This window comes from Castor canadensis, chromosome X (assembly GCF_047511655.1).
Source record: "Castor canadensis chromosome X, mCasCan1.hap1v2, whole genome shotgun sequence".
Lineage (NCBI taxonomy): Eukaryota > Metazoa > Chordata > Mammalia > Rodentia > Castoridae > Castor > Castor canadensis.
Window position 1 is genome coordinate 8,637,448 of NC_133405.1, and position 26,698 is coordinate 8,664,145.

The following is a 26,698-nucleotide window of genomic DNA, read 5'->3' on the forward strand; positions in this document are numbered from 1 at the left end:
AGATAAATTTCTAACAGTCAGCCCCAAATATTCATAAAAAACTCAGACTGTGGCTGAAGGGAAAAGTCATTGAACCAAGTAATACAGCTAGCCATGTCTGTATTTATAGCTTTGTCTGTATGTCTGGGACCTTACTAACAAGAGAGAAAAAGATAAGAGACACCATGGCCTCATTGCTGCTCTCAGAGAGGGCCCCACCCAATTGGGTCCTGTATCCTGAACTTGCTACCATGGTGCAGGAGGGGCACTTCTGCAGAGAATGCTTAAGGGAGGACACCCTGGGAGACAGCCCTGCCCCCAACCGGGACCCTGCTCTCTGCAAGAGTAACCACTGGAGGTCTAAGTGCCCCCATCACCAGATGGAAGATGAGGTGCCACCTTCTATGGATTGATGGGTCCAAGCCTCCTGGCCACACTCCACTTCTTGGCATGAATGTTGAGGAGCCATAATGGCAGGAAAACAAAAGGTCATTTTCCTCCTAGACAGTGGAGCCCATCTCTCTGTTTTACTTTTTTCTCCTGGTCCCCGGTCCAATGCAAAAGTTATCATTCGGGGCAAATCTGGCCAGCCCCTAGAGCTCTAGTTTACCTGGCCTCTGGCCTGTTCTTGGGGAGACCTCCTCTTCTGTCACTCTTTCCCCATAGTACCTGAAACTCCAGTGTCCCTGGTGGGGCGGGATTTACTATCTCAACTAAAAGCTCAAATTCTCCTCCCCCCAGGCAGCTACCTCCTCTGCCCCCTCCTTTAGGAACAAATAGATTCCACAGTGTGGACTGATGAGATGAGTGTAGGGTGACTCAGGATGGCCCTCCCTATTCAAATAAAACTCTAAAATCCCTCACAGTTTCCACACCTAAAACAATATCCCCTCAAGCCTGAGGAAAGATGAGGCCTTATGCCTATTCCTTAAAACAGTAAGGGCTACTAATTAGTTGCTCCAGCTCCTACAATAAATTTAAAATTCTTATAAAAGTTAATTTTAAAGTACAAGTTACAAAGTAAACAACTAGAAAGGATATAGATAGGTAATAAATGTATTTTTTGAGAAGTTAAAGGAAAAAGGAATGGTTTTTTGGATGAGAAGGGATTTTGTAAAGAAGGATTTGTCCTAAAGATTGTTTCAAATAGGAAGGATAAGGACAAACCATGGAAGGGTTTAATATGTTGTGGGAAGGTCTGAGTAAGTTTGAAAAGTGTATAATAAAGTTTCGGTGTGTGATAAAGTTAAAGTTGAATATAATCTAAGAGTTGCCTAAAAGATTTTTAGGGTCATGTCAAACTAAAATCAAATCGGCTATGTCTATGAAATAACGAGGTTATCTTAATATTGTTCTGCTCTGAGTAACATCTACAAAAAATCATTACAGAGAAAGATTTTATCAAAAAAACTATTCATGTTTTCTGCTGATCTTGTCAAGCTTTAAGTACTACTAAATCAGAGTTCATTTACATATTTGCTTATGTGTCTTAAATGACCACCTTGTAACAGTGTTTTCTGAATATGGTACAAACATTTAAAAGGTTAAAAGTGTCAATTTATATAAAATAATGAGCTAAAGCTCTCTTTTATCCAAGAGTGTTACATTTAAATACTGACAGTCCCTGCCTCCCACAGGTCACCTACCTAGGTGTGGCCTTAAAGGGACAGCCTCACTTCCTGAGTCTTAAATGCATCAACCCAATCTTCCATTTCCCATCCCCCATACCATAAGACAGCTTACAGATTTCCTTGCAGAATTTAGATCCCTAGGTATGTAGTCCCTAAACAGACACCTTTTTATGCTCCTCCTAATATTCCTGTTTGGGTCTTCAATAATGTATGGCCACCCATTTCTCTCTCTGTAGTTGGAGGACTCTTGAAATTGTCTAGGGAACAACATTTCACAGTGGTTTCCTGGCCAATGCCCATCCTAATGCCTATGTTCTTGCTCTCCTATTCTTAAATTTTCTCCCTTTATCATAATACATGTCTGCTATTGCTAATCAAAAATTTAACCAGTTGTACCACCAGGGATACCAACCTCTCCAAAAACGCGAGGATAATTGCTGATACCCACCATGAGGATGTTGGAGGATTGGCTCAAGACTCTTTATGACCTATGGCTACAAGGGACCTTCATCAACTTCAGGGAAGAGGAAATCTTCATTTTTGGAGCCTGGGTGTACGCCATCATGAGGCTCACCACCCCAACATTGTTTGCCAACTAACCCTCCCTTTCCCTACACCACCCCTTGCCAGCTCGAAGAAGCCAGAGCGAACACAACGCCCCCCTTCCTTAACAAACAAAAAAGGGAGGAATGTTGGCAATAATGGCGCTGATAGGTTTCAGTTCTTACTGCACACTTAAGCTTCTGTTTTCCAGGGTCACAGTCCTGCCTCAAGTCTAGCTTGAATCCTCCTTCTGCCCCAACATCCAATCGGCATGAACCATAAAATCCTAACCAATCAGATCATGCCGAGTCTCACTGAGGGGTATTTAAGCCCCTGCACCTCTCTCTCTCTCTCTCTCTCTCTCTCTCTCTCTCTCTCTCTCTTGGCTCTCTGTCTCTCCCACCTGGCAATAAAGGATCTCTTGGCCAGATCACTCCTCTCCACATGGTCACTTTGGGCCTACATTTTCCAAAACCATACATCAACAGCACAATATACATTCTTCTCAGCAGTTCATGGAACTTTCTCCAAAACAGTCCATATCTTAGGACACAAAGAAAGTCTTCAAAAATATAAGAAAATTGAAATAACCCCTTGCATACTATCTCATCACAGTGCAATAAAACTTGAACTCAACAACAAAAGCAGCAGCAGAAAATACACAAACTATAGGAGGTTAAACACATTGCACACTAACCAGTGGATCATAGAAGAAATAAGGGAGGAAATTGAAAAGGTACTGGAATTTAATGGAAATGAATACACAACCTATGAGAACTCATGGGACACTGCAAAGGCAGATGTAAGAGGAAAGTTTATAGCCATGAATGCATATATTAAAAACACAGAAAGATAAATAAATGAGCTAATGCTGCATCTCAAACTCCTAGAGAAACAAGAACAAGCTAAACCCAAAACTAGCAGGAAAGAAAGAATAAAAATACAGGCCAAAACCAACGAAAAAGAAAGCAAACAAAAACACTCAAAGAATCAACAAAACAAAAAGCTGGTTCTCTGAAAAAATAAACAAGTTTGACAAACCACTGACAAATCTGACTAAAATGAGCAGGAAAAAGATCCAAATTAAGAAAATCAGAAACAAAAAAGAGGAGATAACCACAAACACTAAGGAATTCCAGGGAATTATCAGGTATTACTTTGAAAATGTATATTCAAATAAATTGGAAAAATCTAGAAGAAATGACAAATTTCTAGATACATATGACCATCTAAAATTGAACCAAGAGGATATTATTCATGTAAATATATCTATAACATGCAATGAAATTGAAGCAGCAACAAAGAGACTCCCATAAAAGAAAAGTCCAGAAGTTGATAGATTCTCTGCTGACTTACCAGACCTTTAAAAGTAATTTATACCAATACCCCTTAAACTTTTCTAGGAAATAGAAAGGATAGGAATGCTGCAAACTCATTCTATAAAGCCAGTATTACACTCATCCCAAAACTGGAAAAGGACAAAACAAAAAAGAGAATTACAATCAAATCTTTTCAATGAACAAATGCAAAAGTTCTCAATAAAATAATGGCAAACCAAATTCAACAGCATAAAAAAAGATCATACACCATTACCAAGTCAGCTTCATCCCAGGGATGCAGGGAAGGCTCAACAGAAGATTCAAAGATCACCCATGCTAATGGATTGGTAAAATCAACATAGTAAACATGGCTGTACTACCAAAAGCAATCTATCTGTTTAATGAAGTTCTTATCAAAATCCTGATGACATACATCATAGAGGTTGAAAAATCAACCCTAAAGTTCATTTAGAAGCACAAAAGACTGCAGATAGCCAAGGAAATACTGAGCAAAAACAGGTATCACCATACCCAACTTCAAGCTATACTACAGAGCCATAGCGATAAAAGTGGCTTGTTACTGGCATAAAAACAGATATGAAGACTAGTGGAACAGAAGACCCAGATATGAATCCACACAGCTATGTCCACCTAAATTTTGACAAAGACACCAAAAACATAGGATGGAGAAAAGACAGCTTCTTCAACAAATGTTGCTGGCAGAACTGGATATCTGCCTGCAAAAATCTTTTTTTTTTTTTTTTGCTTTTACCATCATTTCTTAATTTATTCTTATAATCTTTCTTTCATACAGAAGAAAATAGAGGCACATGGAAAATAAATAGCTTGGTCAAAGTGACAAAACCTGTCTTCATAACTTCCATTTTCTCACTCTCATAATTGAGGTCTGATTAGTCAATGGTTCTGCATGTTTTTTTCTTCCAAGACAAGTAGGACAGATGTTCATATCCCTGGTAGGTATAAGCAAAGTTATGCATAATTCCTGCCAATTTATTGTAATTCTGCTGCTTCTCTAAAAAGCGCACTGGAGTGCAAGTTAAAGTGATAACCTCATAGAAATAATCTTGAATTTCATCTATAAATTTCTAATTTCTATTTTACTAAAAGCAAATCATTTGCAAAATTTGGTATTTCAAGTCGAATTAGGAACATTAAAACTGAGAATCTCTGCACTAACTTAGCTCTTTTTTTTTTTTTGCAGAAATCTTAAACTTGATCCATGCTTGTCACCCTTTACAAGTAGCAACTCAAAGTGGATTAAAGACCTTAATATAAGACCAGAAACCTTGAAGCTAGTAAAGGAAAGAGCAGGGATTACACTGGAAGCCATAGGCATAGTCCAAAGGCTTCCTCAGCAAAAATCAACTGGTTCAGCAGCTAAAAGAAAGGATCAACAAATGGGACTACATGAAATTAAAAACCTTCTGCACAGCAAAAGAAATGGTTTCTAAATTGAAGAGGCCACACACAGAATGTGAGAAAATCTTTTCCAGCTATACATCAGACAAGGGACTGATAACCAGAATACACAGAGAGGTCAAAAACTAAACTCCCCAAAATTAATGACCCAGTGAAGACATGTACAAATAAACTGAACAGAGCCTTTTCAGAGGAAGAAGTCCAAATGGCTAAAAAACACATGAAAAAATGCTCACCATCCCTGCCCATAAAAGAAATGCAAATCCAAAGCACATAAAGATTTTACTTTACCCCTGTTAGAATGGCTAACATCAAGAACACAACAACAAATATTGGGAGAATGAGGGGAAAAAGGAAACACCATACACAGCTGGTTGTGAATGTAAGCTAATACAACCACCCACTATGGAAAACAGTATTTTTAAGGAAACGCCTTAAAAAACCAAGAGTAGATCTGCTATATGACCCAGCAATACCACTCCTAGGGATATACCCAAAGGAATGTGAGTCAGCTTACAACAAAGACACCTGCACAGCTATGTTTATTGCAGCACTATTCACGATAGCTAAGCTATGGAAACCACCAAGATGCCCCACTACTGACAAATGGGTTTTACTCAGTCACAAAGAAGAATGAAATTTTCTCATATGCAGGAAAATGGTTAGAACTAGAGTACATCATCATAAGTGAAGTTAGCCAGACTCAGAAGGCCAAAAGTTGCATGTTCACTCTCATGTGGATTATAGAACTTATATACAAATGCATCAATATTATGAAATACTGGTCACACTAAGGGGAGGTCACATATAAGAGGGGTAGGGTAAAAGAAGGAAAGTAAGAACTTGAATATGGGTGATATACTCTATGCAAGAATGAACATAGAAATCTTAAATCAGCTGAAACCACCATAAGAAAGGGACTAAGGTAGAATGTAGATAATTAGAGGAGACAAACCAATTTGGGGCATAAAACAAATGTGTGTGGAAAAATCACAAGGAATCCCCCTTCTGTAGCTATCTTTATCTCAAAGTAGCAAAGATGTCATGTATTTCTTTTTATCTTTTTTCTGCCAAATCTGAGAACAGGAGGGCAGAATAGTCTAGCCCAGGGGTGGAGGTTTGCTATCAATGGAAGAGAGGAGGTGACAGGGAAAGCAGGTAGGAGAGTGATTATGGTGCAAAAAGTGTACACACATGCATGTAAATGAAAAAATACCTGTTGAAACTGTTCCATGAATCAGGGAGGGGAGAGTAAAGGAGAGCAGTGGAAGGAGTGAATTCCAGTATGACATAGTCAATACACTGTAAGAACCTTTGTAACTGCCACAATGTACCCTCACCCAGCACAACAAAAGGAAAAAAAAACATAACATAAGAAATAGAGTACATTGAAAACATAGACTGGAATAACAAAGCCCAAATATAGCTATTTTAAAATTGTAATGAAACACATTATATAAAATTGACCACCTAAGTGTGTAGTTCAGTAACATTAAGTGTATTCAGTCTGCAACCTGAGCTATTTCATGTTGCAAAATTGAAACTCTGTACCTATTAATCCATTCCAAATTCCCTGAACACCTAGTGTAGTACAACTTGCATTCTATCTTCTGTTCATATAAATTTTACTACTATGGACAGCCCATGGAAGTGGGGTCATACATATTTGCCTTTTTGATTGGCTATTTCATTTGGCATAATGTCATCAACGCTCATCTATTTTTAATATGTGTTGGAAATTTATTCCTTTATATAGCTGAATATTATTATATTATATTTATATACATGAAACAGATTTTTGCTTTATGACTTCATCTGTCAATGGACACTTGTGTTGCTTCTGTCTTTGCCCTCTGTGAATAATGCTGCTAAAAACATTCTCTTTCAGATTCTGCTTTCAATTCCTTGAAGAAGTAGCACTTTCTTTAATTTTTCTCGGACACGATCATATTGCTTTCAATAGTAGTTACACCATTCTACAGTCCCACCAAAATTATGTAAGAGTTCTAAACCCTACATGCTCTCCAACACTTGTGACTTGGGGATTTTATTTTGTTTGGTTTTTAAAATTTTTGATAGGTGTTTTTATAATGGGAGTGAAGTGATATCTATTCATAGTTTAAATTTGCATTTCCCTAATTATTAGTACTGTTGAGAATCTTTTCATCTGATTATTAGTTTTCAGCATATTCTTTGAAGATATTCTATTCAAGTTGTTTGCCCATTTCTAACCAGACTGTGTGCATTTTTTGTTGTTGAGCTATGGGAATTCTTCATACATTGTGGGTACTAACTCCTTCATCAGATATATTATTTATAAATATTTTCTCCCTTTCAGGGGGTTGTATTTTCACTGTGTTGGCCAGACGTTTTAAAAGATTGACATATTGCAATTCATCTGTTTTTACTGTTCTTGCCTGTGCAAAGTCCAGCTTTTTTAACTCAATAAAATTTGCAAAACTTCATGAAGTATGAATGCAGCATTGGAGAAAGAGGAAAGAACAAATAAATGCACAAATATTCAACTTCAGAAATGAGAAAGGAAACATAACTAGAGGTAATCCATAAATTCAATGTAGTCCCAATTTTAAAAAATCTAATAGTTTTGTGATAGAAATTCATTGACTGATTATAAACTTATTTGAAAAAAATAGGACTAGCAGGAACATTTCTTATAACACACTGATGGTGGGGGTGCTGCCCTACTTGTAATATCATACTAGTAAAGATGGCATATCACTGGCACAAGACTAGAAAAATAAATCAATGAAACATAAAAGTGTAAAAACAGACAACAGTTTGCAGAGTCTTTATATCATAAATGAGTCAGGCAAAAGTAAAACATTTATCAAATGATCTTAAGACAACTTTCTATCTGTCCTTCCCTCAGATCATTAAAAAATTAGATTCCATATAGATTAAGGATATGGGTAGGAAAATCTATACAACTTTAAACATATTGGAACAATTGTCTCAAGGCAAGGAGGACTTCGAAAGCAAGACGGGAAACCCTCCAGTCTACAAGAAAGGCTCAATGCTTACCATTCAGCAACAGACACCATAAGGAAAAGTAAAATACAAGTGACAGGACAAGAGAAAATATGTAAAATATAAACGAGAGATAAAGGACTACTATGTATAATATATACAGAACTATTAATAATCTAAAAGCAAAGGAAAATCACCCAATAAGAAAAGAGAGAAAAGTATTAGAAATGTTTAACAGGAGGACTGTATGGAAAACAAAGATTTCAAATTATGCTCAATATGGTTATTATAAATTTATAAGATTACTTTGTCTACCATACTGCCAATTTTTTAAAAATATATAATAATACATATCATCATGACTACTTAGTCTTGTGTGTTTTAGGGACAAGAGAAATGGACACTCTTTTGAGGAAGCTAACTTGGCAGGGTCTACATGAATTTTAATGTACAGATGCTTCAAACTCACAGTTTACTTTCTGGGTAAACTGTGAGAGGCAATATGTGCACTACATCATTGTTAGGAAATGACTTAACAGTCTAGTAATTGGGTTGTAACTAAATAAATTTCAGTAACATCTGTGCTATGGATTATAATGATACTTTTAAACACAATAATGTGTGCATTGACATAAATGATCTTTAATATATTAGTTAAGGACAGTGGGGGGATAAAGCATAAAGTCTGGTTGATATGCAAGGGTCTATTTATACAAGTATATAGCTAGAATGTATACATTGAACTCTTCAGAATGATTATTTCTCAGAAAAGGAGGGGGAATTTAAGGACAGTTTGCATTTTTATCCTCTGTTCTGCATTGTTTAAAATCAAGTTTTATTGCAAGATGGTATCCACACATTGCTTGCTTAAAAGCAAATGAAAGTATCTCTATTTTCCTTCCTAATTCCTTCCACTGAATAAATCATATTTCTATAAGCTTTATATCTCTTATTTCCCTTTACATATGCTAAGTGTACTATTTATAAGTTTCAGATGATTTCATTAATTTATTCTAAATGTAATGTTTTAATCCTGGTGATTTTATTCTGCTTCTTTAGAGAACTACAAAAGCAAAAAACCTCGCACAACTATCCAATTTCATTTGTTTCCCTGTGCCAAAAAATTGTTGGATATTTTTTCAATAGTCACAGTGTAGCCAATGGCTTACTGATAAGTCTAATTCATGGTCCAGTGTGCTGGTTAGTAACCAAATACCGGTGGTGGATAAGTCACTTGTTTTTTCACCTCAGTCAATGGCATCCACTAAACCTTCATTATGAGTCATAATAAAATTAGTCTTTGCTCAAAAATGGGGTCTTAGTGATTATGAACAACTGGCAGCTTTTAATACTTAAGCAGGCCATGCAAGTATAATACGTCAAAGCTATTTTCATTAATGACTATTTTATTGTCTTTTGGATCTCATGCAAAAGGAACAAAGAAACAAATGTTTCCATTTGATATCATGCACAAAGCCATATTTGATATAATAAAAAGCTTAGACTGAAATCACAGACATCTTCCTGTATCTTGTCAAAGTAATATCTCTTAGCCAGTAGTATAGTATAAGGGATTTGTGTCACACTTGAACAACTTAAGTTGTAGTAATAGTTTTGCATTTTTCTGTTTTGTGGCATTGAATGAAGCCCATAACCTCCATGAACCCAATTTTCCCTACACATAAGACAAAGTACTATATATCCTGGTCCCTTCACAAGATTATTAGAAGATTCATTCAATAGTGCATGGCAAAGTCTCTCAAACACAAAGCATTATACACACAGGAAGTGTGAATATTAGAAGAGAATCAGCCAATTGATGCTGTATCAACTTGATCAACAGAGAGCCAAAATAATGATTTGAGCCTTATGTTTCTCTTTAAAATTTATTTTGTGGTATTATAGAGACAAGTTATAAGAATAAAATGCAATAAATATATTCTTAAGACACAACACTGGGGAAACAAAGCCTTATAAGGAGGTACAGAATCCCTTACTGTTGTGAATGGTGTGGAAAAACAGCTGTCAGTCCTTGTCAGACCTTGTTATCTTTAGGTCAGTGATACTCACTGGTGTTTGTACTGCTGCTTTAGTCTCCTGGGAGAAAAGTCCAATGCTTACAGTGCAGTGAAAGGTTTGTAGGGAAGAGAGCTAGGCAACCAAAACCATTAGTTGCATGATGATTTAGTGCTTTCTATAACTAGATGGAGCATTAGGTTTTAAAGTTCCTTTTCTTTTTTTTTTTTTTATATTCTTGAATCTTTTAAAGCCCAGGGATTAGCCAATGGGCTTCTTCATGTCACAGGAAAAAACTAAACTTTTCTAACAAATGTTTTAAATGCTGAGACCAGAAGAAAATAAAATATGCTTTTAATACTTTTCTCCATTGTATACTAAATTAACTAGGCTATGGATTTGGAAACCAGTGGAAAGGAAGGTTATAGGAAAAAAACAAGACAAGAACAACTTCAGCAAGTGATAAGTTCTGAAATCCTATTGGCAACCAAAACCAGAGTTCCAGAGCAAAGAGGAATAAGTAAAGGAGTTCAATGGCCAGACCCTTTACCTCTGGTGTTTCTAGTCATTAGCTAGTGACTATCTGGGAAGACTCTGGCACAATCTAGAATAATGAGGCCTTTATTGAAAGACTGAATAGTTGGTTGCTATCTGCTAGCTTCAATTTGTGCTGCTGAACTGCAAGTCTTTCCTGTAGGGAGATCTTACTGCTATGGCAGCCACAAAGGGGCTGGGGTCCAGGGGAGAAAGACAAGGCATAAAAAAGTCTTTGAAGAAATGTAGGTAATGAGTATGTTAGGTAAAATAATTTGGATTTCTTGGCAACGCTAATGACTTGAAATTAGTGGTCATGCATTTAAAGCAAAACCAGTCACAAAATGTTGTACTTTTCTTGATTCATGTGCACCTACAGCAGTAAATGGATTTACCAGGGTTTGAATTTTGTCATCCTAGACAGAAGGCAATATCTGTAATCCATGCAGTCTTTAAACTCTACACTTTAATATATATTAAGAATAAATGACTAGAGAAAGAAAAGAAAAAAAATATTATGTATTAAGGCAGTTTGATTTTCACCCTAAAGCTCCTGTATTGAATCAAGAGACTGGCATAATGGACTGGCTTGTTTTTATAAACAAAGTTTTGTTGGAACATTGCCATACCCACTCATTACATATTATCCATGGCTTTTTTCATTCTAGAAAGGCAGAGTAAAGGAATTGCAACAGAGACTGGATGGACTATAAAGCCTAAAATATAGCCCTTGCTAAGTTTGTCTCTGGATTAGGTTAATGTAATCAATCCTCCCTGTGGATTCCTTCCAAAAATGTGGCTTCAAAAAGCATAACCATCTACCACTGTAAAAACAGTAGCTATAACATAAGTACTATATTTGGATCCTGAATGTCTCTCAATGACCCATGTGTCAAAGGCTTGATCCCCATGGTAGTGCTATTGGGAGATCACAGTGACCCTTTAAGAGTTGAGACCTACAGGAGATTTTGGATTATTGGGGACATTCCTCAAAGGAGATTGTGGAATCTTGGCCCCCTTTCCTTAACTTTTTCACTTCATGGCTATGAGGTGAGTAGTATTGCTTCACCATGTGTTCCTGTTATGATGTACTGTCTTGTACAGGCTCAAAATAATGAGTCTAATTGATCATGGACTGGAACCTTCAAAACTCTAATCCAAAATAAAACTTTTCTCTTGATAAGTTTATTGTCTCAGTCATCTTCTATAATGACAGAAAGCTAAAAATGCAACAAACTCTTTGTGCATTAAACTGCCTTACAGGGTTCTCCACAATTCTACACACCAGATTCCTTTGCATCCTAACACCATGAACTTAAGTTGTATTATTTCCTGAATATGCCATACATGCTTCAATGACTTTAAGTCATTATACTTCCTAGAATGTTCTCCTCCACATCAACCTCTCCTCAAGTATCTGCCACAACTCTTCCTCCCCTCCCAGGACCAGCTCAAGTGTCACTTGCTCTATCTAACATATTTTAACTAAATGCTTCCTCATTATTGTTTCTATATATAGTTCCCTTTTACAATAACTGTCACATTAAAATTGCAGTTGATTTTTAGAGTGTCTACCCCTAAGAAAAGAATGAGCTCTTCAAACCAAATAATATGTCTTCCTCACCTCAGAGAGAACTACAGCTGCTCAATAAAAACTAATTTACATAAGTATTCAAAAGTAACAGTATTAAATAGCAATTAGGACCTTTAATGGTAGCTAAATGAGTGACTTGTCACTACACTCACACAAGGTTCCATTCTCTAACTAAATTATATAGTTGTCATCAAAAACATTAAACTGGTAAGAAATCAAATTTTATAAAATGTAAAGCTCATGACCATGGTCAATGATTATGAGGAAATAGAGCTTAAGAAGGCACTCTAAATATGTGTGTATTTGAAAGAAGAAAATTGGTTCCATGGCTTCCTAATTTATAAAATGAGGAGTTTAGATGAGATGATTTCTAAGGATCTTTCAAATACTAACTTATTTGATAGTATGATTTACCAGATAGGCAAGACAACAGTATGTATACAATACTAGGTTCATATTTTGCAATTAGGATTTGCTGAAGAAATCAACTCATAATCATCACCAGAGAGAAATAGCTAACTGGAAAAGACTTGATTTAAAGTATGACTTATTTTCTTAAAATCTCAAATACAACACATGATTATGCATCTGTTGAGCAGCCTGTCTGAGCTGCCTCCCTGGATCCAACAAGCCATCAACTATAATGACTGAGGTTATCTGGGGATATTTCTAGCATGTTTAAATATCAGCAAGCCTAAGAGGCTACTGCTTCTTGAGGAACTGGGACTAATGCAAAATAGACATCAGATTTAAAAAGTAAAAACAAAGCTATGATTTGAAAATACATGTGTGTAAGCTGAGTAGTGTGCCTTTCAGACAGTAGACAAGTTTTATCTACATAATTGAATCATTTTAAATAAATACACTTTGGAACCTCAACCAATTGAGATTGTTTATTGAATTGTTAATTGCTTAACTACTTCATATTAATGGTTTAGACCAAGTCAAGTACAATTTCATTCAAGAACTATCACTTAAATTGTGTCTAGACAAGCTATTAAAAGCAGAATTATAGAAGTGAAGGGTGGGAGGAATATTAGAAGTCATAAGCATTTTGCAGATGAGAAACTAAAATCTAAAAAGACTTAGCTTCTCCATCATGTTCTAGTATACTTTCTAGTATGTAAATATATCATAGTGTATAGCTGTGTATTTCTGCAGATGAGTTCAATACATTGAAGTTTAGAGACGTATCAATGTAAAAAAAATCACATAAAACATTCTTCTGTCACCACTCTTATACACACTGAAACTTATAACTAAACCCTGGTTGCTCCTTACCTTGGCACACAGCATCATGTGTGACCTGGCCTGTTCTACCTCTGCAGATGCATGCACTTCTGTTCCCACCTGCCTTGAATTTGACACCAATACAACTCTCTCACCAACCCTTATTTCATTCCCACAAATATGGTATCATCAGTCACTTTGGTGCCATTCTTCATGGTGGTATTGCCATGTGGAATACCTGCTTTGTACAAGTTTTATTCCTTTTAGAATCCTCAGTCCTTTAGTCACTTACTTGAAAGCTTTCCTACAGAGACCCCTTCAGAAGCAATCTCTCTTCTAATTCTTACTCGTAGAACTCTTTTTAGAGTTTTGGTCATATTTTGCCTTGCAGTTCAAGGTCGTAATCACATGTGTCTCTCCACTTGATTGCAAGTTTGGAAACCCCTGAGTCTCTTAGCATGGAGTTTGGCATACAGTAAATGCTCAATAAATCCTATCTGTTTGTGTTGTATATTGAGGATGTAGGTAGGAAAGATTTCACAAAGGTTTTTGCTATCTAGGAATTTGGCCAAAAATACAAAACAGCGAACACAAGTCTGCATTTCCTATCATTGTGTATTTCAGCACCTCCAATTTCAAGGACCTCTTGCTGGAAGATCTGGCTCCTCTTAATGTTCTCTCTGTTCTGTAAAAATTACCTCTCCCTGGCTATCCCTCAAATACAAATACAAACCCCCATCCTCTTAGTGTAGGGCATTGAAGATGAAAGAAAATTGTTTCAGATAGTTTCTTCAGAGATGAAATAAGAATAAGAAATACCTGGTCTTATATCTACTGATAGCTCATAAGGAATATTTCACAGGAAGCAATGATTCAGAGTGGAACTAACCAATACATTAACTTCTGATTCATTTCACTCCCTTTTCCAAATGAATGATGGCTCGTGAATACTTTGGATTTAGCTACAAGAACGTGTTCTTTCTATAAAACTGATTTTATTCACATAGGCCTATTGGTTGTTCACAATAGCAATAGACAATGCTATGCAATGATCTTAGAGTAGGACTCCATGTTGTATTTCATTTTTTTAAATGGCCAAATGATATTCCATCTATTGGTATACCCTTTGGTGTGTTTCCTTCATCAACTTGATCAGTTTTTTTTAATTTTTTGGTGGTTCTGGGGTTTGAACTCATGGCCTCATGCTTGCTAGGCAGGCGCTGTACTACTTGAGCCACTCTACCTTCTTATCAACATTTTTTGCTTCTACTTTTTGACTATTATATATAGCAAAGTTGTGGATATTTACTTTAAAGTTTTTGTATAAACACGTGTTTTAATTTCCCTTGGATTTATGCACAGACATAGCATTTCTGAGTCACAAGATTGCAAGTTTAACCTTTTGAGTAGGAATGGAGATCTCACTCTCTGCAGCAAGACAATGAACTAATCCAATATACCCAATATCATGGTACTGGTAGAAGTTACTGAACTCTCCTAGATCTGGCCTGGTATCTTCAGGTTTCTCCATACTGCCAATTATAAAAGATAACAAGGTGTATTAATTATACCTCCTGACATATTCTAGAAGGAAGGAGAAGACTGCTGACATTCCTGGCAGAATAGTCATCTAATTAAAAAGCCCAGAGGATAAATTAATGGCATATGAGTATTTAGTACTCAGTATTCCCAGGAGGGAGAAGAAGAAAACCTCCTTCATTTTGTAGGCAGACTAAATAGAGAACACTAAAAGATATTAAACAGATTCAATCCATTGTTTTTTACTCATCCAACATCCTAATATTCAAATAAAGGAAATATAATGCCTACCTGATAGACCATATAGAAATAAATTTTTAGTATGTTAGTTTTAATTGGCCAACAGAGAAGTTATAAATTTTATTGAAATTACCTTTTACATGGATTTATATGCTTCCTGGTTTCATCTGCAGTGAGTTAAAAATATAATTAACTATAGTCACTAAAATGGAAACATAAGCCCAATCTTGAGTGATGAAAGAAATTTGTTTCAGATATCTTCTTCAGTGATATGAGTGGGCCTATAGTAAAACAGGTCTGCCATAGACAGAGAGAAATACAATTTAGAATACTGAAAACTCAGTTCAAGTGACATTTATTAGTACCTTCTAATGTACCAGGTACCATGCTAGATGCTTGTATGTTTCATCTCATTTATAACCTAACCAGTGTTTTTACATCAGAAGGATAAATATCAACATTTTACAGACTGTTTGAACCAGAGGTTTCAAAATGTTAAATAACTTGGTCCAGATCACAGAAGCAGTAGGCAGAGTCAGGTTATATCTTTTATTAAAATCTTGCACTATGTCCTAACATTATGCAATGAAGATATAAGTCAGCACTGATGATTCTTTGGTGAAAACCACTTCACAAAATATTTCATCAGATGGCAAGAAGTTAATAAAATTTAACCTTTCAACAACTAGAGCCTAAATGTGTAAAGGATATGAAAATAAAGGTATAAATTATAGTTCTATTCTTATTCAATATTTGTTGAGTAAATACTACATGCCTGACACTACTCAAGATGTTAGGAATACATCTGTGAATAAAACAGAAAAAGTTCCTTTTGTGTATATTTTGTTATCTAGCAGCGGGAGAAGAGGAATAAACAAGGAAATAAGTAACTATAAGTATATGTGTGTATGTACATAATGCATATATACACTATATATAGTAGGTTAAATAGTAATAAGTGGTATGGAGAAAAATAAAGCAGATAAGAGGGTAATGAATGACTGAATGGGATCTACTTGAGATTAGCTGAAGAGATATTTGAGCTCAATCAAGGATGACACAAAGAATCAAGCCATGTGACAAAACAAGGGATGAATTTCCCAAAGCAGAGGAACCAGCAAGTGCAAAAACTCTTAAACAGGAAGGAATCTAGGCTTCTTGAAGAAAATGAAGGAGGTCAATGAGGTAGGAGCAGAGTGAAAAAGGAAGAAATTAGTAGGAAAAGAGGACAGTCTTATGCCAAATCATGCAGAACTGTTATGATTTGAATATAAAGTATACCTCCATAAATTCATGAGTGGAATATTTACTCCCCAGTTTGTAGAATTATTTTGGAAGGTTGTGGAAACTAAGAGGTGGAGTCTAGTTCAAGGAAGTAGGTCACTGAGGGACTGCCTTTGAAATTTATACCTGGCTCTGGTCTCTCTCTTATCCTCTGCTTCCTGTCCTCCATGAGGTAAAGAAGCTTCTCCATCTAGTTTCCATTTACTCTGAGAAAGGAAGCCAAACTGGAATTCCAAACAGGAGAATGGCACGGTTTGATTTACTTTGTAAGAAATAACACCCTCTCCCTCTATAGAGAAAATGGATTGTTGGGAAAAAGGAGTAAGAATAAAAGCATGGAGGCCAGGTAAAGTGGCTCACACCTGAAATTCTAGCCACTTGGGAAGTGGGGATCGGAGGTTCACAGTTCAAGGCTGGCCCTGGAAAAACATAAAGAAGACCCTATCTCAATGAATAATCTGGGCATAGTGATGCATGCTTGTAATCCCAGCTATGCAGAAAAGGGAGGCATAGGTAAGAAGATCTCAGTCTCATAATAGCCCTGGGAAAAACAAGACCCTATCTGAAAGATACTTAAAACAAAAAGAGGCTGGGGAACATGCTTAAGTGCTAGAGCACTTACCCTGCAAGCATGAGACCCTGAGTTCAAACCCTAGTAGTGCCAAGAAAATAATAGAAGCATGGAGAAGGGTTATAGAACTTTCCCAAAAGTATAGGAAAGTTCGTTGAAGTTTAAACCAGTGTGAAATTAGTGGAAATGTAGAAAAATGCTTATATTCAATCAGTGTTAGAGAGTCTGTGATAATATACTGAATACAGAAGGTGAGGAAAAACACAAGAATTCAAAATAAATGAGCTTTCTGGCTCAAAAACTAAGTAAATGGAAGTAATAGTTGTAGAGATAAGGAAGGAAAGAGTAGAAAGAGAAGGGAGGTTGTGGGTGGTGATTCAAAAACTCTATTTTGGCCATATTAAGTTTGAGATTCTGTGTTGGCTATAGATTTCTTGACTTTTAGCTCTAAACTGACCATTTTTGCCTACTCTGTGAAAATTGAGATGGGCCCCTTAAATATTATTCTTCTCAGTAGGCATGATGCTAGGTTTGGTCTACAGAGGGCTCTGAGAAGACAACACCTACGAGAGAAATTTTGATTCCTGGTTCTGTGTGCTTTCTTGGCAAGCTCCAGTAGAGCAGGTAGCTCCTGTTTTGGAGTGTCCACACTGCCCAGCTCTTGCAGCTTCTCTGGGCCCCTTTCCCAGGGCCCAACTTCCACAGTGCCTGCAGATTTCCTAGTGTTCATCTCCAGCAACATGGGCAGCTTCCTCAGTACTGCACTCCTGGGTCATTCATACCTCTGTCGTCCAGGTCCTACCTTGCCAATGGCATCCTCCTATTGTATTGTTGTATTGTATTGTCTATTGTATTGTATTGTTGGGTATTTGGGTTCTCTTGATGATTGATGTGATCATCCAGGAAAAAATTTGTGATGTGAGAGAAATATAATAGGAAAAGAGAGTGGTATATGTAAATGTCACCATGGGATATGGACTTGATTCCTTATAACTGATTTCAAGAAATTCTTGTAAAGTCTTTGAGATATTTTATGTACTTTTGACAGATGAACAATGTTTTGTTGACTAAAATCTATCAAAAACTAAGCACTATAGGGTAAGATTTTTAAAAGTCTGGGCAGACAGATGGGAATGATTAGAAGACAGAGTCTCTTGCTCTCTTAAGTGAATTATATTGCTGCTCTGGATGCTTATTCAGCTGCTGCAGTCCTTCTTCTCCAACCAGAGGATGCCAAGCTAAGGCCCACAAGGTGGTAGAAGGAAAAGTCAAGTAGAGAAGCCGAGAATCCCATTCAGCACTGTTCAAATTTGATGGCCTGTAATATGTACATATAATTATGCCCATATTTTATCAGATTTTATAACATCTGATAGTATTTCTTTAAGAATAGCTAAAAAGGACATTGGCACATTTTGGGAAAACTGGGAGGAAAACAGAGGTAAAGTGGCTAGTCTCAGGAATTTAAATCAAGAGCTAAGTATAGCCATAAGCTTGCCTAGAAACCTTTATATCTGTCTATCTAACTATCTAATCTAATCTATCTATCTACATACTTACCTATTTATCTATTATATGTAATGTGGATACATATAGATATTTGTATGTTTATGTATATGTGTGGAAACTGCTGAATGTATGGGAGATGGGAGGATGTGGGGGATGGCTTTCAAAAGGAACAGACTCTGGAAGTTCAGGGAATAAAGGAATACCCAGAATGTAGTCTTTCCACTCACTCTTACATCTCCATGGCAAGAATCATTACCATTATGCATTCAATAACATTTTCTTACAACCTTCTCTACAAGTATTTCCAGAACCTGCTTCCCATGTATGTTCATAAGACTAGCTTGTCTTAGCACCAGTGTTCTTTTTCTGCTGCTGTACTTCCTTTAACTTTGTACCAAGCTCAGCTTGCCTTGAGTAATGCAGGTAACCAGAATGTGCCTCTCTGAAAGGAAAGATGGAGATGCAGAGTCATAATTGTACCTCAAAAGAAAGGCTCTGAAAATAGAATATAAGACAATACAAATACACACATATGTATACACATATACAGAAATACACATACACATACACACAGGTACATGAAAGGGGCTTCAGGCTCCACAGTTCCATTATTGCTTAGTACAGCACTATCAAGTCATCTTTTTTTATTTAAAATTTTTATAATTTGTTTATCACAGATTTTTAATTTACTTTGACTATTTAAAACAGTGCATGAAAATATTCTTTATATTAATTATTGACTTTCTGGCATGCCCCATAAATTTGAGCCTGAACCAAGTAAAGCACTCACTTGGTTCCCCGGTTGCCAGTCTTCCCAGTTAAGAAAATGTTACAAGGAGAGAGAGGTGATCCACTGGCCCAGATGCTACTGGATGATCAAGTAACTGAGGAAGGTGTTTTTGCCATTAGGTTTAGCAACATGGAGGTTAGTGACATTGACAAAACAGTTTTGCTGGAGTGCTGCAGGTAAAATCCTGACTAGAATGTATGCCTGATTGTATTAAAATATACACATGGAATTTCAACTTATAATATGTGTGAAGACTAATGCCTCTGAAAGATTTTTATTACTTACATTTCCCAAGATGAGGGGGCATACCTCACCATGCAGGACCACATGGGAAAGCCCTAGGTTTGGTAGGAGGCAGAAATAGGAGTTAGGGAAAAGCATGGCCCAGGGCATTTATTGTGTTTCCAAGATGGGGAAACAGTATACTGTTGGCTAGCTTTAATAATGTCAGTGGGCTCTGGGCTATAAGAGTGGTTTCTAGTAGCTTGCCACCTGTCCCAGGTGATTTAGGATAGGAAAAACTTTGGCTTGTTGTGTGAGAGTAATATACAGGAAGTGTTTAGGGCATGGACTAAGGATTTGTTGGGGGTTTGTAATGTGATTTTTACACACCCATGAAAACTGGATGGCAGGGGGGATATAAACAACTTTGGTCATTAATATAGCCTTGTGATTAATGGATACCAAATAGACAGAAGCAGCATCTAAGAAAACACAGTTAAAACAAAGGAATACAAGTTTGTGGGGAAATGGAGAAGGCAAAAACGTTTTGTCTTTGATTATTTACATGCTATTTGTTTCAGTATGGTCAGTTTTATTCTGAGACAGTAGTTAAATAGCCCAGAATTCCCTACACTTTCACAAGCTAGCTATGCTAAAATATAAAAACGAAAAAAAAAAAAACTGAATTGACATTACTTGTGAAATGTTCCAAATAATGCTATCTTTTCACAATACAAAGATGAAGAAAAAGTTACCCTTGAATTGAAGACAAAAATCAAATAACTATGAGATAAAGTATTACTTCCTGTTGACATTTTGTATCACTTAATTTACCTTTAGAAATGTCAAATGGTCTTTTCTCCTTTATTTAGCATGTCCTACCTATTTTCTTTCAAAAGGATTGCCCTTTTCCTCCTAGAATTTCTCAATATAATTCAATAGCTTAAGCAAAACAGAGAATAAAAGAAGCAACAAGACACTGCGTTCTGGAAAATGTATACTATTTCTCAGGATAAATGAAATCAGGGATTATAAAACATATAGTGTTTACATTCATAACCACCACGCTACCAGAAATTCTATGTGATACATTAATTTGCACTTCTCCAGCTTATGAAGCCCTTTAGTAATTAAGCCTACATTAACATAAAATGTTAAATATGGATGAGCCCTGAGGGATCATGCACTCCAGTGCTTCTGTAAACACTGAGATCTGCAAGTGTGTATGGAGGGATGGTGATTAGCATATCTGTTTCGATTTCTATTTTAAAAATCAGTTAACTTAAAGGTAATATTTTAGTGTTTGTTTTTCATTTACCATATAAATCAAATGGGTATATGGTGGTGGAACAGGTCAGATGAACTTTGCTCACAATGTATCTGTCTATCACCACCACCAGCTACTCTGGGGATTTGATTGATAATACATGCTATTTTTATTCTTCTCATGTGTCTTAGCCCATTGGGCTGCTATAACAAAAACCCAGAATTTGAATAGTTATAAATATGAAAAAATTATTTTTCACCTTTCTGGAGCCTGGGAAGTCCTAGGTTAATTTGCCAGCAGATTTAGCATCTGAGGAAGACCCACTTCATAGACTGTGTCTTCACATGGTAGAAGGAACAAACATACCCAGGGAAGCAAGATTTAGCCTCATCTATAAAGGCACTAATCATCCCCCAACAGCCCCACCTCCAAATACTTGAACACTGAGAACTAAGTTTCAATATATGAATTGGGGTATGCACAAACATTAGACCCTAACATCATGCATGTTTAAATTTTACCCTTATTAGAAAATTGAAGACAGAGAGTATCAAGAACAAGGGGGAGGGGAAGAGGCTGAAAGAAGATAGTTTAGCTTATCCACATCATTTTAAATTAGGAGAAGAAAAGGCACAAAGAAGGAAGTGATTTGTCCATATCTACACAATAGTTTACAGCAGAGAAGAATGAAAACCTAGGTTTTCTGCTCCAGGTTGATGTTGGTCCCAGTGTACCCTCCAGTATTGTAGAGGGTCTTTATAGGCTCTTGTTTTGAGCACTCATTGTAAACAATGTTCTTTATAACATTAATATGTACGTTTGCTAATTTCATTGGTAAAATCAATTAATTAAGATTTTGGTAGCTTCTTTAAGTCCTGGTAGCAGTACATGGGGAACAAAGGGAGGATAAATGGCAGGAGTTAGCAGACCAGAAGCAAACTGATACAGGCAAGCAGTTTAAAAAGCTACTGCATTGTAAGAACTTTTGTAAATGTTACATTGTACCCTGAGTTCAACAATAAAAAAAGAAAAAGGCTACTGTGATTATCCAAATGTAAAGCAACAAGAGCTGAAAAATAATGAAAACATGAATGGAAAAGAGGAAAAATTTGAGAGGGAATGTTGACAGGATGTAGTAACTATTTGTAAGTTATTAAAAAGACAGAAGTGAAGGATTACCAATATTCTCACTTAGATATCTAGTACAACTTAATTGTGTATGTGTGTGTGCATGTGTATCAGAGAGACAGACAATGAGTGGCTCAAGCAGTAAGAGCACCTGCCTAGTAAGAGAGACAGACAATGGGAAAGAGAGAAGGAGGGTATTAGTTAGTTGAGGACAAAACCTCAAGAGCCTGCTTGTCAGATGTTGATGTTCACCACCATCACTTGTTTCTCAGGGACTGGAGGCCTGGAAATTATATATCCAGACATCTTTGCCATCCTTGCCATTAGACTTCTATGAGATCTGAAAGACAAAAATACAGGGAGAAGCAGGAGCAGATGGCAGTCATGGGTTTTGCCTTGACTTTAGAGCAATCTTCCTTTGATGCTGTAACCTGCTGAAAATATGATTAACAGCTTCTTACATATTATACAATAATAATTGTATAATAATAATAATAATAATACAATAATAATTACATATTATTACATGCTGGACATATTGGTCTAAATTTCTTTCAATAACCAATATCACCTGTTACTTTTTATCTTTTGCAATATGACTAATAAAAAATTTCAAATTGGATGTATAGTTCTTATTTTATTTTATCACATAGTTCTGTCCTACAGGGCTGTGATAGGTAGGATCTTAGTCATAGCTGAAACAAGCACCATGTGCACTGCCTGGGACACAACATGTGCGCTGTTAATCAACATTGAATTGTTAAATGGTGGTTAAAAAACCTCCTAAGCAATCAGATCAAGGCTGGTTTTGGCTTTTTTCCTGAATGTTCAAACCAGTTAATATTGGTACAACCTGGTACCTATCTGTACATAATTTAGGACATATCTGGCATAATTTCATGTTGTTAATTATGCCATGTCTATAAGCATGGTCACCACTTTTGTGCATTATATTATGCCTAGCTCAATACTAGATACACAGAAGGAACTTATTAATTTCCTGTTAAATCTGAGTAGGCATTTTTATCACTATGTATTTTGGCAAACCTTGCTGTCACTATAATGATAGCCCACCCTATATATGATATGTGGAACTGACCCATTAAAGACATGAACATAACCCCAAAACTATGAAATATTGTTTCATTCAAACAAATGTTAGAGACACACTATGTGAGTGATTAAATCCTCATTTACAACCACTAACCCAATTTCATTCTTTTTAAGATTGCTGTTAAAAAATGACCATTAGTAAAATGAAAATTACCTAGAATTCTCATACATTTTATGTTTAGAATAATATTTTTTAACTTTTCTGAAATGTGTGTGTTTCTGCATTATTTTTATCCAGGACTACCTCTTACAAATACTTATTTTTTTTTGTTTTATTTTATTGTTTTGCTTCCCAGTTACATAGATTAGCTCAACAGAGAACAGATGGAATGGGTTCAATAACCACTGGGCAGTGATAAATTCTTCCCACAGTCTTTCTTGAGGGTAAGTCCGAGCTTGGTGGAGGGTATTTAAATGGGCTTTATGATCAATAGAAAAGTCTCAAGGTTTCCCTGTTTCTCACTCTCCACCTAAAAATGAAAGAGCTACAGTTTGATCCCCACCTTTGACATATAGTAATTTAAATATCAAAGAGGGATTTTAGTAATGAGTTTCACACTATTGATGGAAAGGAAAGATTTCCCATAGTTTTGTTGGCAACAGATGAAAGCATTGAATCAAAATAATCTAGATAAATGCCTACAGAGCTCATTTGTGAAGTCCAGGATTTTTGCTCAAAGAATTTACTTGTAAAACTTATTTCTTTAGAGAAACAATAACCCAACTCAGTGTAAAGTTTGTGAATAAATAGCCCACGTTTCAAACGTTTCAATTTTTAATCTCTCCCCAAATTCCAAAAATGGTTGAAGTCATGTCTGCTTTTCTACTGAGTATGTATGCCAAATTGCTCTTTGGAGAGGGCTTGCTCTGTTCTCTCATGTGTCAGGTTCAACTATTATGTGATAGCCACCTCAAAGCTTTTATCTACTGCCTTTCTTCTGAGTAGAAATAAATAGATTTTATCAGTTGATGGGAATGGATATGTAGAAGCCTTTACATTCTGATTCATTCTTTCTCTCTAATGCCTACACACACACAAAGATGCATGCAAACATACCTGGTATATGTACATAATATAGAGAGGATCTCAGGAAGGTCAGCCAAAGATAGTTTGAGGTACACATTCATAAGACTCAGAAGTACCATTTCAACTGTAACTACTCTGGTTGGAATTTAGGTCATTCTCACTCAAATTATTGCAAATAACTCTTAACTGGTCTCTCTGCTTTAATCCTTGCCCTCTTATAGTCTGTCCTCCCTCAGAGTAAAAGTCAAGGTTCTACATACTTACATGGTCCTGCATGATATGTTCTGGAATCTCAGTTCTTAATATTCTTCCTCACTCACTTTATTCCAGGACCTTACCTCCTTATGTCTCTCAAATATGCTAAGCATAACCATGCTGTGGTCTTTGCACTTAACTGTTCTGTGTGCATTGGTTCTCTAGATACCTATATAGTCCAATGCATCACCTACTTCAAGTCTCCAATCAATTGGCTCTTTATCAGTGATGTTTTCCCTAACTAAAATATAGTCACACTGATTCAGCAATTCCTATGCTCTTCCCTGTTATTTTTCCAAAGCGCTTATCACTTTCTTATTTAGGTATTTATCTATTAATTTATTATATTTCCCTCTAGTAGAATATAAGCTCAATGGAGACAGATTTATTGACCACTAGTATTTCAGATACCTAGAACATAGAAAATGCTCACCAAATATTTGTTGAATCAATGACTCCATAAGTGAACAAATAGATATTGTTTAAAAACCTGAATAAAATCACAAAATTGACATTGAAGAAACAATGAATCTGAACTATATTCCCTATATTAACAGGAAAAATAAAAGTGACTAAACCATGGTCAAAATACTAGGTCAAATGTGTTTAGGAAGTCTCAGAGACTGGACCAAGCTTGCAATATCCTATTTCAATTAATATAAGTCAAATTGAGAACCAGAAATTAACACAAAGGCCACAAGCTGAAAGAAAATAATATGGTATATCAAGAAAGCTGAAGAAGGTATATAAAAAGGAAATTGGCAAATTAAATAGTAAATTGAATGTCAAGAGTTGGTTAGCATTGGGTGAATTACATCAGGCAGTTCTGGTACTTTGAATCCAGTGACCAGAAAGAAGTAACAGAAAAGATATCAAATTCACATTGATGGGCCATAACTGGACTACAAAAACATGACCAGGTAGGAGATTTTCAGCAGAAGCAGAACCCAAAATGAAAGCAGAATTTGGTATCTGGGTCTCCTTTGTGGTTAGAAAACTAATAAATTTGGTGTTTAGAAGTCAGTTGCTACTACAATATGTGCCTAAAATGTGTTTTGGAATTGAACAGTGGGGAAAGTTCGGAAGAATGTTGAAGAACATGATGGAGAAAGCCTAAATTTCCTTGAATAGATATTAGTAGAAATTTGGGCTTTCAAAATGCTGCCAGTAAAGGCTCAGAAGGAATTGAGGGAGATGTTATTGGAAACTGGAGGGGGACAGGATCCTTGTTATATACTGGAAGAAATCCTAGTTAAATTGCATACTACCATAGGTATGAAAGTATAACTTGTAAGTGTTGAACTTGGATATTTAGCTAAAGAGATTTCTCAGAAAAATGTTACAGATACAGCCTAGTTTCTTCTTGCTTAGAGAAAAATGTAAGGGAAGAAAGAAAAATTGAGGCAAGAACCATTAGACAAATATACCTGCCCCTGATCTGCATTACAAATGTCTCTTTTTGGAGGATGATATTCATCAAAATCCAAACATATTTTACTTATTCCTTTCATCCTAAAAAATCCTTTCTTGACCCCATATCTCCCTCTAGCTCAAACCTAATTTCTTTGCTTCACTCCATAACCAAATTTCCCAAATTTCTACTCATACTATGACTATTTTCTTACCTCACATTTTTTTCCTCAGCTTACTTCACTGTTTTCTGCCCCATTTCCATCAAAACTGCTTTCACTAAGTATACCAATGACTCTTTGTTGCAGGTTAATCATTTTACTTGACCTGTCAATGATGTCCAATAAAGTTAAACCATTCCTTTCTTTGTGAAACTATTTCTTACTCAACTTCAGTGACATGACACTTTTTTACTTATCCCTATCCTTTCCTATCTTCCTTCCTTCCGTCCTTCTTTTTCTTCATTACTGGTCCAATGTTCTATGGCTTGGTTCTGAGTTCTTTAATTAAACTCTCTGAATGATTCTTAAATTTTCATAACTTTATAATCAAAATTTGCTCTGAATCCCATGTTCCAACTGTCTTCTCTATCTCTATTTGGCTGTTTCAAAAACATCTAAAATATGTATAATATACACATACTGGTAAAACCTGTATATACATATCTACAACACAGGGAAATAAATGGAATCAAATCTTTAATATTTTGTGACCCAGCTATAACTAGAAAGGCTATGGAGTGACCATAATTAGTATTAATTAGATGTGCATCTTGACATAAAAAGACAAAACATATTTTTTGATAATTACCAAGGTGATACAGTAATACTATGTACAACAACGAAATGGTTCTCAGAAATCTTTAGTGAATCCAAATCTTTGGTTAATGCTGCCTTATGAGCAATGCTTGCAATCAGTCTCTGAAAACTATTGAAATACTGAATTAAATTCATTCTGTACACTGAATGGCACAGAAGGTGAAAAGAGAGGAAAGCCATACCTGCCAACAATGCTCCTAGTTGCTGTGACAACCTGATTTGAGAAACTGGATGAAATCAAACATAGAAAA